The sequence below is a fragment of the Malaya genurostris genome, chromosome 1 (assembly GCF_030247185.1).
Source record: "Malaya genurostris strain Urasoe2022 chromosome 1, Malgen_1.1, whole genome shotgun sequence".
Classification (NCBI taxonomy): Eukaryota; Metazoa; Arthropoda; class Insecta; order Diptera; family Culicidae; genus Malaya; species Malaya genurostris.
This window is the reverse complement of record NC_080570.1, coordinates 143,526,155-143,544,316: the sequence shown is the minus strand read 5'-3', so window position 1 is coordinate 143,544,316 and position 18,162 is coordinate 143,526,155. Positions and strand designations below refer to the sequence as shown.

General features: G+C 38.9%; 1 protein-coding gene across 5 annotated transcripts in view; it reads left to right on the top strand.

Moving 5' to 3' along the window:
- The window catches only part of LOC131426012 (signal transducer and transcription activator), a 102,707-nt gene that overhangs the window by 15,037 nt on the left and 69,508 nt on the right, over positions 1–18,162 (top strand). For all 5 annotated transcript variants that reach the window (XM_058588397.1, XM_058588403.1, XM_058588404.1 and 2 more), the window contains exon 2: positions 13,113–13,191. The gene's annotated coding sequence lies outside the window, so the exon portion shown is untranslated. The remainder of the gene's footprint in view (positions 1–13,112; positions 13,192–18,162) is intronic.

Genomic DNA, 18,162 nt, shown 5'->3' with positions numbered 1-18,162 from the left:
GTTACGTCACTTATATCAATATATCCCTGGAACCGGAAGTGACAGCCAATTGATTTTCGAACTTGATACATAATAAAACATTCATTTTTCAATGAACTTAAGTTTGTGGAAATCGATTTAGTTATTTTCGAAAAAAAATGCGTTTTGTCGTTTACGTCACCTATATCATTACATCTTCGGACCCAGAAGGGACAGCCATCTGATATTTGAACTTTATTCACGAACCAAGAGTAGCTTTTAAACAAGCCTGAGTTTGCGAAAATGGGCTCAGCTATCTCCGAGAGAATTGATCAACATTTTGATTTTTCAAATAAGCCTAAGTTCATCGAAATTCGTTGAACCATCTTCAATAAAATGTCATTTCGGTTAAAGCGTCCAATGCGTCAGCCGATCTTGTGCAGAAAACAAGGTGCAAGGGGCAAAAAGCCCTAAACCGCTTTCGTTCGGTATGTCAGTGAAGAAATAGCACTTCGATGCAGAATAAAAAAGGTTCTGCAAATAGCAGAAACTTTACGTCTGCTTAGCGGTTCGTGTTGAACTGCTAGTAGGCATAACAGTTCAACATAAACTGTTATGCACTGGCGAATCGAACAAAAATTACAGTTATGTGTACGAGACACGGCAGGTCACGATAACATTAAAAATGCACAAGCAACATTTTCTACGACAATCACACCGAGTGCAAGTCGGTTCGATACTGAATACCGCAAAACGAGCCGTTGACTATTCATGGAGCGGATGACAAAGCGAATGTTTCACCTTTTCGTTCTACATGAAGGCAGGCAGACACTGAGCAAAAAATGTAACAGATATTTATAGATTCTGTTTTGTACGAAACTTTAAACTGTGCAGAGCGGTCGGTGGGATATTTTTCCATGCATGAAACGAAGCCTCCCCATACCGACCAACGCAGAGCTGCTACTGAAGAAATGGGAGGTCTGCAGCAACGATAAAAATCGTCGGCCGTGTCAGAGGATGACATCATTATGGAATGCTGTGATTGGCTCGTGAAAACGTAGGTCAATTCAAACCGAGTACCAATAGTGTACGATTGAAATAACAAAACAACGTTGCATTACATGTTTAATTTTAATATTTTTATACCGGGTGAGGGTAATATTTTATAAATTTAATTTTAGGCTTTCAAAGTTAGCTCGTATAGTGATGAGTAAGGCATTTTGATACCAATTCAAAACGGTTATGCGTCCGAAGCACAAAATAAGACTGAATTGATTTCGTGATTGACGATGGAACTTGCGTCAAGCCCGACTTTTGTCAACTTCCTGGACAAGACAATTACGCTACTAAGTCAAAGTTCTATGCACCGGAGGATGTTCAAAGGAAGAATTAATCGAAATTTACACAGATATTTCTGATATGGCAGACGATTTGCGTTTGCGGTGAAATAAGCGCTCCGTTCATCATTTCCGGAACAATTAACTAAAGACTGCCTCAAGCAGCGTCTTTTGCCTTTCACATAGAAAAGGCAAAGCATCAACTCGTTTTTTGGCCCAATTTAGCATCGTGTCATTACACGCGAAACTTATTGCAGTGGTACCGAGCGAATGGAGTTAATTTTGTGCCAAAAGATAGCAACCAAATTCAATGTTTTTCGTCCAATCAAAAAAAATTCTGATCTATTATAAAAACGGAACTCTGACAACATTCCAAAACTACTGAAATAGAACTTGAGTTGAACAAAAATTGTGGTAAAAACAACATAAGTTCGGTTGCACAAAATTTGATGGGTCGTGTGAAAAGACAAATACAGAGATTTGGGATAGAAGGTGAAACTGAATGAAACCAAATTTTGTAAATCATTATCTCATCAGTAGTTTTTCATTCTTTGAAAATTTCAATTGTGTGCCTTTTTTATCGAATACACCCTTTATTTGGTCGACTTCGACCCAACAATGCGTATGGCAATGGCATAATATTCAACATATACTGATTGACTGACTCCAAAAACCACGTCCTGTTACGACGCAGAAATGCATGGAAACAAAATGAAATCTGCTGCAACGTACTTCGTGGAAGTAATATTGACAACAACAACAACAACGACGGTTCCGCATTCGGTGGAAAACGAAACCTGATGCCGGTCGTCAGGGACCGACCTGTCAATGTTTCCCCATGCAGCTTTCCCGATAAATTGCACAGTAATTGCAAACAATGCAAGGATTACGTGAAGCAGCAAACGTGCACCAGTGCTATGATATATTTCATCGCGTTGGATTGACGTACGGTTGCATCTTTCCGGTTCCGGAAAAACGTTCAATCAATTATGTGCGGATGAATACGGCAAATGTGCCAGGAATAATGATGTAATGGTTCGATACCATGCACCGGGTAATACGGGATTTTGTTCTCATTTTACGAATGCATTTAGTTATGTTCCGAGAATTTGATCTATTATAAACAGATTATTCAAGCCGTCGGATGAAAATGTATTTTGCAGTGGCGACTGTGCTTTACTGGAAATCTCGGTTGATGAGAGCTCATAATGAAAGAATTACATCCATTTGACAACTTTTTCCGGCCAAACCTGGTTGTTGGTCGTAATGGGATACGTACGGATAGCGTTCAATGAATGCAATCTGATCAGCATATAATATTAGTCATACTGCAAAGCTCCACCGGAGGATAGCGTTGCCATGGGATCGAAACCCCGTTACTACCGGAATGGAACAACTCCTTTTCTGGTCCACCAAAATAAAAAAAACCATAACTCTCTCTTGCTACAGATGAAAATGAGTGGCGAAGAGAAGAGTAAATATCTGGGCAAGGCGAGCGTGCAGCGAACGGTGGTTTCCTGGAAACCGGATGCTGATGTTGTCTCCACTTTCGTTCTCAGAGGGTGGTTGTGGTGGGCTGACCTGAACAAGCAACCAACACGCTCGGTGCGATGAGAGGCACTTGAATTGGTCCTTTCGGTTCCACCTGGGCGACACAGACAGCAACCGGTGACATAGCAACAGGCGCTCGCTTCATCAATGGGATGAGCGGTTCGGCTTAGCTCCCCCGGTTTACATTTTACTGGGTCAAATAATGGAAGATGGATATTCCATTTCGAATAACTTGAGATATGGGAATGTGCAGAAATTGTGTTATTAGTTTTCTAACTTGGATATTGTCCATGCCTTGAATAGCAGCAGAGATGGATTGAGAAATTCCTTAAAATTCTTCACCACTTCACTAATTGAGTTGAAATTATCTGGTGTTTGATTGCAACCTAGTTCGCAGGAAGTTGCATCGTGACGCACCTTTTTTTCTCCATAAATACGTTTATTTTTTATGGCACTTTACATAAGTTTTTCTTCGCCGTAGCATCACTTTTACATAAAATTCACAAATAGTCACAACGATTTAAATTTATTAAAACATATTTCTCTCATTACTTAAATATCATCTTAACATAGGTAATTCGTCATTAGTTATGAAATCTACTCGGCAATATTATTTGAACCAAACGATTAACTTCTATAAATTATAAAATAAGCTGTTGTTTTTAGACATTTTGTTGATAATTTCATAAACTATTTCGAGTTTGTTTGTATCATTACATAATTTCTATTCTAATTTAGCTACTGGTTGAACTCATGGTCGCAGCTAGAATCAGAACTAAGTCTTAAAAGGGTCCTTTAATAAATTGAAACTCCATTTTTTTATGAAATGATAAATAAGTTTCATGTATGGAAGGTCACGACAAGCAAGAATGTCTCGAACTGGGACATTGGATAGTCTACCTTGGGTACGCAAAGAATTTTTTTAGTTGAGATCTGACATCACGATACTCCACGCATGTCCAAACAACATGGTCAATATCGCGGTAACCTTCGCCACAAGCACAATGATTAGTATCGGAAAGTCCAATTCGAAGGAGATGTGCATCTAACGTGTAGTGATTGGACATGACACGAATGAAATCCCTACTCACATCCAGTCTCCTGAACCATGCCTTTGTCGATATTTTCGGAATAATTGAGTGCATCCACCGACCCAGATCATAGCACCACGTTTGGCTAAAATATCGGCTCTTTCATTGCCAGGATTGATTAGATAATTATTGTTCAAAATGTCGCTCAGGCACTGTTTTATTTTGCCCAAGAAAATGTGACGCACCTTGGATGGAAATATAAATTCTAACTGATTAACCCTTTTTAAATTTGATGTAATCTATCATATCATGCATGTATTTGTGATGGTTTTTTATGCTCAGATCACAGCATGCTGTGCGTTTGGCTGTCAGCTTCCGTTTGTTTACTTGTTTGTGCGGTTGAGTAAGTGTTTGGGGAACACTACTCTTTGGATGAGCTTCCAGGAAGGGGCAGAAAACCCGGTTCTTCCAGCCCGAAACTGGACCAGAAAGTGATATCTCTAATCATGAAGAACAAATCAATGTCAATACGTGATTTGGCCAAAAAAAGCAGCAACGAGTGTCGGAAAGATCCAGTGTGTCAAGAGGCGAAATCACCTGAAGACCTACTAGAAGCAGAAAATCTCGAAACAAAGTGTAGAATAGACGAAGCGGGCAGCAACAAGGGCCCGGAAATTGTATTCGTGTCTTTTACAGTGTCCCGATGCATGTGTTTTGATGGACGATGAGACCTATGTTAAGGAGAACTCAAAAACCCTTCCAGGTCCACAATGCTTTACTATCGTCGTTCGGACAGGTCGATTCAAGTGGAGAAATTCGGTCGAAAGGTACTATTATGGCAAGCAATATGTTCCTGTGGTTTGAAGTCAACCATTTTTTACACTACCGGAACTAAAAATGCAGAAATCTATCGATCTGAGTGTCTCCAGAAGAGATTGCTGCCTTTATATAAGAAGCATAGTACACCTCCACTGTTTTGGCCGGATTTAGCGTCGGCTCACTATGCCAAAACCAGCCTCAATTGGCTTGCAGAAAAGGGTATAACTTTCGTTAAGAAAAATATCAATTCACCAAATTCCCCTCAGCTTCGACCTATCTAATGTTACTGGCCAATCGTGGAGAGGGTCTTCAAGAAGACTGGTAAGGCAGCTGGGAACTGGCAGGAGTTCAAAGAAATTTGGGCTCAAGCGTCCAAAAAATGCGATGCAACACTTGTCCGGATGAAGCGCGTTCGATCAAAATTTCGAAAATGTTGTGGATAGCTTATTTTCGATATACTCCTTAGCTTTACGTTTCGTTCTTCACCCTTCAGTGCATAACAGTATCTTGTTGACCTTAAGTTATTGCTATTTGCACCGAAGCCTTGGCACGTCAAAACTAGAAGAAGTTTCGGCATTTACCCTCTGACCAAAATTGACCCTGACTGAATAAAAGCAACATTTTTTTCGAATTTGATACGTTTCTTTATTATTGGCTCCTTTTGAACCAGTACAGGCATTCCAGCGGTCAATCGAATTTCCCTTTTACTTGCCATAGGCTTCGGTCGGGAGGAGCCTTCAGCTCCTTAAGCGAATTACTTTTTATGCCCTCGATCGAGTCATAGCGCGTTCCCAGGAGTGTATTTTTTAGTTTTGGAAATAGAAAAAAATCACAGGGGGCCAAATCTGGCGAATACGGTGGCTGGAGCGATAACTTTCGTTTCTTGTTTGGCCTAGAATTCAGCCTAATAATCATGCAAAAAAATCAGTTCTTTCGGCACGAGCTTGGCATCGACGTGTTTTATACCATTAAAAACCTTTAAAAGACAGCTGTTCAAATTTCAAGATATTCCATTCATTAGTTTGTGAGTTATTGTGCTAAGAGTGACACTAGTTTTGTTATTTTCAAAACAATGGATCAAATTACGTGTCTTGACTGTACACTGCTTCTTGATAGGAAAAAATACCGTTCAAATGAAGCTATGGCTTGAAAAGTGTTATGGAGACTCCGCTTCTTTAGAAACAACAATAAAACGTTGGTTTGCTGACTTCAAAAGCGGTTGTAGAGACACCGATGATGCAGAACGAAGTGGACGTCCAAATGAGGCAATAACACCAGAAAACCTAGAAAAATATTCACAAAATCCTTTTGAATGATCGATAAGTGAAGTTGCGTGAGTGTTAAATCGACATCGACACATCGTAAAAATATCAAAAAAACCTGTTGGTTTTATATTTCAAAAGTATTTGATTATGAGAAAGCTCTGTTCAAAGTGGGTGATTACTGTTGACCAAAAACGAGAACGTGTTGATAATTCTGATCAAACCGGGATTTTTGCGTCGATATGTGACAATGGATGAAACATGGATTCATCACTTCACTCCGAAATCAAAACTATCGTCATCTGACTGGACAGTAACGGGTGAACCTCGTCCAAAGCGCCCGAAAGTGCAACAATCGGGTGGAACGGTTATGGCCTCGGTATTTTAAGATGTGCGTGATGTAATATTTATCGTCTATCTTGAGAAAGGAAATACTATTAACAGAGAATATTATGGCGCTGGAAGGCTGAAATTGAAAAGAAACGACCGCATATTGCAACGAAAATATGGCAAAACTACTTGAGTTGAACTTAGAATTGGTCCCACATCCACCGTATTCGCTAGATTTGGCTTCCAGCAACTACTGGCTGTTCGTAGACCTGAAAAAATGCTCGCCGATAAAAAATTTCGCACGAATGAAGAGGTTATCGCTGAAACTGAAGCCTATCAGAGCGCTGGAATGATTGCGTTGCTTTTGATGGAGATTACGTTGATGAATAAAGCTAATTTTGAACCAAAAAAATCGTGTTCTCTTTGTTAGGCTCAGGACAATTCAGCCCATTTGTTACCGTAAAAAATTTGCATGGAAAAAAATCGGTTGACTTCAAAAATTTGTATTAAAAAACGCTAAACTCGCAAAACTGCGGATTTTTTTTTGTCTTCAGGTGCCCTAAAAATTCATGAAATGTCGGAAATATTTGAAAAAATCTAAAATTTCCCTGGGTCGACTAAGTTTTTTTTTTTTTGAGACAACACCAGATCTCAACATTTCGTGCGTTTCCAAGACAAAACAAGAAAACTAAATAACTGGAACTTCGCATAATAAATTCCGCAAAATGAAATGCAAATCTGGCAAAAACCGCATTACTTCAAAAAATCGCATGAAAAAAAACCCTTCCTCATCCACCTAGTGGTGTGATAATGCCTTTGTTTTGTCATTTAAATAGTCTCATTAAAACATTTATGAGATTATATCCTCCGTGAGCTCATCAAAAATCCTAATAGTAACTTTCAGATGAGTCCAAGTCCTTCGAAATCGACTCAGGCATCTCCGGGAAAATTTGACGTATTCGAAACCACTGGCGTTTGTCGGTTACGTCACATATGGGATTACATTTGCCAAACCGAAAATGTTCGTTCCAAATTCGATCATTGATCACATTGTAGCTTTTAAATAAGCCTAAGTTTATAAAAATTCATTGAGTCATTTTCGATAAAATTTACCCGATGGAAAATGTTCGGTTAGTCGGTAAAGTCACTTATATCATTATAACTCCGAAATCGGTGAGTGTGACAGCCATTTAATCTTTGAACTTGATATGTGACTCAGTAGCATTACTCATACAAGCCTCAGCGCATGTGGAATCCAATTTAGTTAATAATTTTGGAGAAGAAAAAGTGCATTTTTTCGGTTACGTCACTTATACCATTATACCCCCGGAACCGAAAGTGACTGCCAGTTGACCTTCGAACTTGAACAATAGTTTAATAAGAGTTAGCAAACGAGCCTAAGTTTGTTGAAATTGGTTCAGTCTTCTGCGAGAAAATTGAGCAAAAAACGCGTTTCGTTGGTTACGTCACTTATACCATTATATCTTCGAACTTGATCAATGGTTTAATAGTAGCTTTCAGGCGAACCATCTTTCGATCTCGTCGAGCTGAGTCGAATAGTATATAACACTATGAGTCTCGAGGTTCCGTTCGAAAGTCGGATTTTCCAGCAATTCTTTTATCTTTCTTTAGTGAAAGGCGAAAATTGTTTTTCGTCAGATGCTTTCAAAATTCATAAAATGTAAAAAAAGTGTTAAAAAAATATCAAATCGAAAATTTGTTTGACACCAAATAATTTTGAATTGCATGTAATATTAAGATCTCAACAAAACATTTTTCTGAATCGAAAATTTACCCGTTCCAGAGAGCTGTATTAAAAACAAATTTCGTATTAAAACCAGATCTTATCGTTTCGTAAAAAACTGCATAACTTCAAAATTTGAAAATTCGCAAAACAAAACAAAAAATGGTTATGCAAATATTGCAAAACATGCCAGATCTTTCAGTACGTGCTGTACCGAGAAAAATTAAGCTCTACAACTTTCGTGCCTACTTTCAAGCATCGGAAAGGTATGGAGTCGTTCAAGGTGAAAACTGTACCGATCCGTAAAGATAAGCAGAATCTGACGGTTAAAATCCGGGCTCACAAATTGTATCACTAATATTGGACGAAATTTTCCTGAGTAATAATGGACGATTAAACTTATGTGCTGGAATACTTTAGGCAGCTTCTCGGAGTGTCTTTTTATACTGTAATGCCACTGAACGTTGTAAAAAATAAAGTTCAGAGAGCGAAGAAACTGCCAAAAAATATATGGTTTGGCCGGCAATTTGCAGTCAAAGCTTCATCACTACCGGAACGGTAGAAAAGGAAATATATGGGGAAGCATACCTAAAGAAGCTACTGTTACCATTCCATATGCTATTATGGCCTGATTTGGCATCTTGTCACAGCGCCAAAGATGTTTTTGAATGTTATAGAGCGAATGGAACCACTGCTGTACCGAAGGAGACGAATCCACCTAACTGACCAGAGTTGCAACTTATCGTGCGGTATTGGGCTTTCGTGAGGAGAGAACTCTCTTAGTATAAACAACAAGCTACAACTGTAGGAAAAATTCGAAAAAACCTTGGACAAAAGCAGATAAATCAGTTGCAGAGAAAGCTTAACCAGACCTAATTGCGGGAGTAAACTAAAAAGTTCGTAGTAGCTTCATGCAGCTTAATTGAGGAACTGTAATTAGTTTTAAGATGTTCAATAATGCACATTGAAATTAGCTTCACACTAAAATTTTTTTTCGCGGTTTTTTCTGGTTTCTTCACGCGGTTTTTTTTAACGCGGATTCCCGAAGTTACACGTTTTTACGCGAACTTACCAAGTTACGCGGTTTTCTTGTTTTCGTTTTAGAAATGCATGAAACGTCGAGATCTTTTGTTATTCCAAAATTTGTTTTAACTCAACTCTAACATTTTTTGATCTACAGAAAAAATTTTTTTTTTCAGATTACAAATTTTTAGATAATACACCAGATATGGACTTTTCATGCATTTCTGAAACATTTGGCATAAAAAAATTCTTTGGTAATGCGGTTTTTAAGCGGATGTCCGATGTTACGTGTTTTATACGCGGATTTCCGATGTAACACGGTGCGTATCCCCCGCGTAAAAAGAGACCTATTAGAGAGTATTAAAAATTTAATTTAATAATACAATCAAATTTATTTAAAAGCAATTTAAATGTTTTAGAAAAAAATTTCGTCTAATTTTCCCTGTTTTTCGCATTCAAAAAAATCTCTCCCACAAAACTAGAATCAATATCGACCTTTATCGGACTTTATCGGCTCAATAATGCCGTAGAGAAGGTTGCTGAGCACATCAGCACGCTGACCATTAGTGGATTTGTTTTGTGCGTCGTTCGCCGTTTGCACAAGAGAGGGGCTGAGGTCCACTAGGAGATTGATAGTACCTATTAGCTCTCTCCGGACAGTACCAGCCTAGATGCCGTGTGGAATCCGGCGGAAAAAAATGATCCAAGAATAGATCCACTGGGTTCCTGCTTCCATGTCGTAAAAGGCGACAATTGCAGGAGTTTCTTTTTTCTTTCAGTTATCAGATAGTTTCAATGTTTCACTTCTGATTACTCTTTTTTACTAAATTATCTCTTCATTCAACCTATCAATTTCCATCTAGCTTCTAAGAAAAGTTTTTTTTGGAATTTTTTCTTCTTCCATGTTATTGGTTGTCTTTCGGGATTATAAATTGAATGATAAAAATCAACTATTGCGCAAATCCGTTGATATTACAAAGTTAATAACAGAGATAACATATATCGGTATATTGAATACATAGTAAAAAAAACACTTGATATTAATATTTCAAACAACAAATTAATATTTTTCTCGGTAGCCGGCTGCCCAGATCAACCAATATAACCAAGCAGTAGTATATGGCCTCTAGTAACAACAAGTGTTGGACTAACATCCCTTTCCATTCCTTAGACGATCTACGTTCGGGCCTGGCCGGCGCCGGTACTGATCAATGAATTTTGGGATTACCAGAACATGTACAATGAAGGATGATTTACCAGTCCCAGGTCGGATCATTTAGAAACTCCCTATACAATTTAAGCTAATCCCGATCAGTAACGGAGTAGTAACCAGGGGTGGTCGCTCAAGCTCGTACGCCGTTTGCACAAGAGACATTTTCATTGAAATCCTGCAGTATCTTCGTATTCGAGAAAAAAAGAGGCAGGATGACCTCGATCGTTGAGTGCTGGATGAATGGAATTAATACCTTTTATCACTAGTACCAACAAACTAAACGGCCCTTTTCAGGGCATCAAAAAATTCTCGAAGAACTATTTTCGAAAACAATATTTATATATTCAAATCAAATGTTAACGGAGATTTTATCAACAGCGATGTAGTCCTACGTCAACAGTTCGAACAACTCCATAGCTGTTTGGAATACCTTACATATGATTATAAGGAGAGAGGATATAGTACGGGTCTCTAAATAGGGGGGTATAATGTAACAGATCGGCTGAAAAGTTCGTATCGTTTCTATGAGAGGACGCCACTAGAATTAAATCCATACCATTTTCAGTTAGTACTTACCTTCAAAAGATACGTGTATAAATTTGACAGCTGTCTGATTATTAGTTTGTGAGATATTGCATTTTGAGTGAAGCAACTTTTGTTATTGTGAAAAAAAAATGGAAAAAAATAAATTTCGTGTGTTGATGAAACACTACTTTTTGATGAAAAATAGTGCCGCCGATACCCAAAAAATGGCTTGATGAGTGTTATCCAGACTCTGCACCGTGCGAAGCAACAATTCGTAAGTGGTTTGCAAAATTTCGTACTGGTCATATGAGCACCGAAGACGATGAACGCAGTGGACGTCCAAAAGAGGCTGTTACCGATGAAAACGAGAAAAAAATCCACAAAACGATTTTCAATGACCGTAAAGTGAAGTTGATCGAGATAGCTGACACCCTAAAGATATCAAAGGAACGTGTTGGACATATTATTCACGAATATTTGGATATGAGAAAGCTTTGTGCAAAATGGGTGCCGCGTGAGCTCAAAATCGATCAAAAACAACAACGAATTGATGATTCTGAGCAGTGTTTGGAGCTGTTATATCGAAATTAAACCGATTTTTTTTGTCGATATATAACAATGGACGAAACATGGCTCCATCATTTCACTCCGGAGTCCAATCGACAGTCAGCTGAGTAGACTGCACGCGATGAACCGAACCCAAAGCGTGGAAAGACTCAACAATCGGCCGGTAAGGTTATGGCGTCTGAATTTTGGGATTCGCATGGTATAATTTCATCGACTACCTTGAAAAGGGAAAAACCATCAACAGTGACTATTATATAGCGTTATTAGAGCGTTTGAAGGACGAAATTTTTTTTAAAAAAACGGCCTCATTTGAAGAAGAAAAAAGGTTTGTTTCATCAAGACAATGCACCGTGTCACAAGTCGATGAAAACCATGCTGAAACTGAACGAAATGGGCTTCGAATTGCTCCCTCATCCACCGTATTCTCCAGATTCGGCCCCCAGTGACTTTTTCCTGTTCTCAGACCTCAAGAGAATGCTTGCTGGTAAAAAATTTAGAAGCAATGAAGAGGTAAACGCTGAAACTGAGGCCTATTTTGAGGCAAAGGACAAATCGTACTACAAAAATGTTATCGAAAAGTTGGAAGATCGCTGTAATCGCTGTATCGCCTCTGATGGCAATTATGTTGAATAATAAAAACGAATTTTGACAAAAAAATGTGTGTTTCTATTAAACGATACGAACTTTTCAGCCGAAGTGTTATGTAGAGACATAACAACGAAACTACTGAACGGAATGCCACCAAACTTAGCACAGATATTTCTTACTCTTTGAAGACGGTCATAATGGCATTTTTATGGGGGAGGGAGCGTAGCAAGTGTCATTAACAGGGGGTGGTCATGAAAAAAATCATATAATTTGACGATACTCGATATCGATACTTTTCGAAACCATAGAAACATTTTGTATACCTTAGATATGATCAAATGGGGGGTTGAAAGAAGCAAGTGTCTCTAAAAAGGGGGGTAACGGCATAACTACGGAACGGATTGCCTTGTAGTTTTTAATTTTAATTGTTTTCCTTTGTTTTGCTTCTTTTTTCTGGAGTTAAGTAGTCGTTTATTCGTCTGCTGCTTTTAGGTTTAAAAAATATATATATTTTGCAGATTTGTTAGGAAATCGTAAATTTGTAATCGGTAAGATATCGTAAGGAAGCTTTTCTTATAATCTTTTTTAAATGCCATCGAATCATCTTTTTTAAATGCCATCCATCGTATTGATTAACCGAAGCAACCAAAACTAGCACGCTTCTGATTTCCCGTCTTTGAATTCCTGCTCCCACAAAATCCAAATCTCGAACCACGCCCAGTGCGACGGGAAAATGCGATTAATTACTTGATTGTTAGACTACTGATTTCGAGTGGGCAACCAAATTAATTTCCAGCCTAGCAATACGAAAGAAGGGATTAAATATTCATTGGAAATTTATTTTGTCTGATGTCCAAATAAATTGCATATTTGTGGTGTTACCTGGAAAGAAATATCATTGCAAATAAATCCTGTCGGGTCGAGATTCCTGGAACGATTTTCGAACTCGACCTCTCGTCAGTGCACAGTTGCTCAAATTAAACCTTCCCCGGATGACATTATTTATAGGAAATGCCTCGAAGCGCAATGTCGTAACTGATGTCCCGGTAGGAAAGAGAGGTTGGTTTGTTTTTGGGGGGGAACAGAACTATTATTATTGGTTTGTCGACACAAAACACAATCTGCAGTAGCGTCTAACAATGTCTCATTTTTTTTTTGTTGCAGATCCTTGATCGGTCAAACTGTTGCTCCGGCAGAAGGCAACGATTCGGAGGAACTCAATTCATCTCACAATCACAACACGGTAAGTGATGTTCTTTTTCTGACAGCCAGACACAATTGTGAAACGCATTTGTGTAACAACATCATCAGCAGGGAAATTCTTTTCAATGGCACATTCAAAAGAAAAACTTTTTCAATTTCTCTTCACCTTTGCGATGGATAACAACGTTCGAAAGACAAACACGAACACGCAGGCACATCTATTACGGCTCTGTTCGAGAAAAAAAAATTCCTTTTTCCTTACGTCACTCTTTTCCCGGGGTGCTGGTGGGCGTTGGAAGGAAATAAGCATGTCAATCATAAATGTTAGTGCTGATTGGGAGTACGACGACGGCCACCTCACAACAGTATCCATTCAGCCGTGATGATGAAGTGTAGCAACGAAATGAGTCTACTTTGAAACGCTCCCATAGCTCTGATTTTCAGCTTTTCCATTTTCCGATTAGCATTGGAGGTTGGTTGGATGAGCATTGCAAAGATTACTGGTGTACTACGGGAACCCGAGAGCCATGTCCTGCCCGACGGACGTCATCGGGAACGTTCTCTTCAGAGTTCGAAATTCTTCGAACATCCCCGCATAATGGAGTATTTATGTTCCAGCTATGGGGATGAAACTTTGTAGTTCAGATAAGCGTAGGTGGAGCAGTTATAATTCTTGCTGATGGATTCCTGGGAAACTCAATGCTAGAAATGTGTGAAAATCTGCGTTCGTCCTAACACATTCCATATGTTCATTCAATGGAGCATTGCTATCACAACAGAACTTGAAAATTGTGTCAAATAAAGCCGAAATTTTTCAAATGGAATTCGCTGGGGGAATCACCAGCGTTCTTATCAACGATGGGCAAGATCAGTTTTCAAACTGTCATCGTTAATGGATTAGCTATAAAGCGTGCGATGCGTGTCGGAAGTCGGTATTGTTCCTTACGCAACGTGTGATAACACGATTCCAATAATCGCTTATCTTCGATTAGTATCATCATCGTACTTTTGAACTTATCGTACTGTGACTTGTGCCGGTTCCTCGAATTGGCTTAATACCGTCTTTGTTTGAAGTACCCCGATCATTGAGACGATCCTCTGTTGAAATCTACTCCGAACGCAGCACCATTCGTCACAGTGTCAGTGGAAAACTGCAATTTTGAAGGTCGTATATCTAGAGCCGGCACTGCTGAGTGGCGTGGCAGTGCAGCATGAACTGCTGTGCACCTAATAAGTCGAAGACGAAACAAAAAAACAATCATATTTGCTTACACGATAAACTGGATGGACCCAGAAATAAATACTAATGCTGTACTGCGAAAGTTAGTACAAAAATAATCTAGAATTTGATAAAATTTACTGGAAAATACGAGCAAATTGCGATCTTGTTATTTTTATTTACCTATTTAATATTTTATTTAGAATTTGAGTTTGTGCGCTTTTTTATCCTGAGTACATTCTACTAAAAATTCAACAAAAGTGTACAATCTCAGAGTTTAGGTAAATTATTGATGAGCCGCTTTTTAACCAAAGATGGGCAGAAAAAATAAAGGTTATTTTTTTGTACTTTCCTGTAAACTTCACACAATTCTAGATAATTTTTATACTAATTTTCTGAGTACACTGAGGTCTTTTAACGCGGGTTTTCAATGCGGGTTAATTTATTTAGGCAGATTTCCGAAGCTACGCGGTTTTTTATGCGGATTTCCGAAGTTACGCGATTTTTTAAGTGATATTTCAAAATTATCCGGTTTTCTTGTGTTGTCTTAGAAATGCTTCAAACGTCGAGATCTGGTGTTGCCCCGAATTTTATTTTATTCCCGTATTCCCCGCGTAAAAAAGACCTCAGTGTACTATCGAAGTATTTATTTGTAAAGACTGTCCCAGAAAGTATGGACGCACTTTGATTTCGCTGTAAATAATTCACAAGTATAAGATATTCAAATTTTATTTGATATACTGATAATATTACACTACAACAACAGAATATTATTCTCAACATTTGCTACTTAACCATTGTAGACTAGCTGGCACACCTTCTTGCGGAAGTTCATAATTAAATTCCGTACAGACTTCTTGGCGACAAGTTTTGACATTTTTTCCAATCTTTTTCGAACTGTTGAATGGTTTCAGCTGCCGAGACATGTTTCCTTAGATGTGCCTTCGTTAATGCCCAAAATTCCTCAATTGGTCGAAGTTGTGGGCAATTTGGTGGATTCATGTCTTTTGGGACGAAAGTGACATTTTTGGTAGTTTCTACCGTTGATTTCGAGTGCTACAAGAAGCAAGATCTGGCCAGAAGACAACAGGATCCTGTGGCTTCGAATCATGGGTAGAAGTCGTTTTTGTAAACATTCCTTGATGTATATTTCGCTGTTCATTGAAGCAGTGGTGATGAAGGGTTTCGAAATTTTACCGCAGCTACAAATTGCTTACCAGACCATAGCTTTCTTACCAAATTTTTCAACTTCAATCGATGTCTCGGACTGATTCAACACTTGCCCTTCTCGCACCGTATAATATTGTGGTCCCGGCAAGGATTTGTAATCGATTTTCACGTAGGTTTCGTCGTCCATGATTATGCAGCTCAAATTTCCAGCAAGAATTGTATTGTACAGCTTTCGAACCCTCGGCCTGATCGATGCTTCTTGTTTCGGACTACGTTTTGGTTGTTTCTGCTTCTTATAGGTTCGAAGATTCGAACGTTCTTTAGCACGAAGAACATTTGACTTCGAAGTGCCCACTTTTTTGGCCACATCCCGGACTGAAACCTTCTTCTTTTGCTCGAACGTCTTCAGTATACGTTTATCCAACTGAGGGTTAGCAGGACCTTTTTTTCGACCCGTTTTCGGTTCATCCTCAAAGGTGTTATCCTCAAAGGTGTTATCCTCAAAGGTGTTATCCTCACCGAACTTCCTGATTGCATTTCGCACGGCTTTTTCACAAATGCACAAGTGATTAGAGAAGAGTGTAAACAACAGGACGCAGCCATTGCGAAATGGCAGCGGTTTTTGGTTGCGACCATACTTTCTGGGACAGTCTTTAGTTACATCTAGTTTACCGTGTAGGGCATACCGGTTTTCTTGTATGCAAGCCTCTTATTTATTTACTTATTTACGTTCGGGACTTCACCCGTGAAGGTATTGTTCCTCGATGCAACTTAAGTCAAGTAGAGATAACTTTTCGTCTGCTTAGCGAACTGTGTTGAACTGCTGAGTGCCGTGGCAGTTCAACATGAACTGCTATGTACTGATGAGTCGAAGACGAAACGTTCATTTCTAAAAAATGGTACTAATTAAATTAACGTCGAATATTGGATTTCATTACCTTAAATTTAAAAAGTTTTGCAATGCGTTGTTGTTTTTCAATTTAATATTTTTCGTTAGTTTTTCAATTCTTCGAAAAGCAATAATAGCAATACTTTTTTTCCAGTGCATATATTGTTTAGTGTGTTCACTGGATTTTCTACAGCTTCTTGGACACTATTTTTTAACTTTCTCATAAAGAAAGGCTATGAAATGGCTACCTTTGAACCGAGTCCCGGAGAGCCGAGTGTCATATGCTATTCGACTAAGTTCGTCGAGATCGTAAAATGTCTGCATGTGACACAAGTATGCACTCTTCTTCAAGATGACTGAACCGATTTTCAAAAACTTGAGTTCTAATTAAACATGCTATTACCAAAAACGATTATAATTTAGCCAGGCCGAGACTAGCACAGTAGAGAAGGCAACAAGTGATTACTAAATATACTCTCCTATCCAGTGCTTGAGCGGAAAATAGGTATAGAGCGAGAAGACTAGTGTTTGGATATAAGGACGACTAGGAGATCATTTGCTCGATGTACGCTTACCAACTCGTTCTGTTGTAGACCTTCAGTCTACCATAGCTCAGGGTAGTGCAAATGGTAAACGCTTATGCACGGATTGCGTAAGAACGCAGGTTCGAGTCCTGCCCCTGAGCATAAATTTTTCTGTGAATTTCTCATTCATTTGCCTTCTTTAATATATGTTTCCACTTAGTCATTGCAAAAAATACCATACACTAATAAAACCTACAATTTTTTTTAAGATTCTCTATGGCGATTTGAATTTTGGAAAAAAATGTACTAGCAGTTGGATTTGGATAAAATTCAGCAAATCATTCATGGGATTATCAATGGTTTATTTGGTTACAGACTGTCTGCAAACTAGAGAAAATTTTCCTTGAAATTGACATATTTACACTAAGGACCCTAACCTCGAGCTGAAGAACCTACACGCGGCAACAAACGACAACGGCAAACGATGCGTGAACTTTGCAGCCTCCCGAGAAATGATAGTTCGAAGCACCTTCTTCCCCCGAAAAGATATCCACAAAGCCACCTGGAGATCACCTGATCAACATAGGGAAAATCAAATCGACCACGTTCTCATCGACGGGCGATTCTTCTCCGACGTCATCAATGTCGGCACCTACCGCAGTGCCAACATTGATTCTGACCACTACCTTGTCGCGGTTTGTATGCGCTCAAAACTGTCAACGGTGCACAATACTCGTCGCACAAGGACGCCGGGACTTAATCTCGAGCAGCTACGTAGCTTTCGTACTGCAGAGGAATACGCGCAACAACTGGAGCTAGGGCTACCAACGGAAGAGCAGCTTGGCGCGGCGACTCTGAGGATGGATGCGGAAATTAGATCCAAATGAAATTCAAGAACTTTGTATGGGACCATGACACCTTTCATTTGAATCTCAGTTTGTTAAAATTGGTACTCCGAGAAATGCGAGTGGCATTATTTTCACATTTTTGGTGTATTATTTCCACATTTTTGTACATATCACCCTGTAATTTTGGAACCGGTGGTGGGATCCAAATGAAGTTCAGGGATAAGACCTTTCATTTGGATCTAAGTTTGTAAAAATCGGTCCAGTCATCTCCGAGAAAAGTTAGTGCAAAAAACGTTACCTACACACATACGCACATACACAGTCAATTTTTAGAAAAAAATATAAACAATATTTTTGGTAG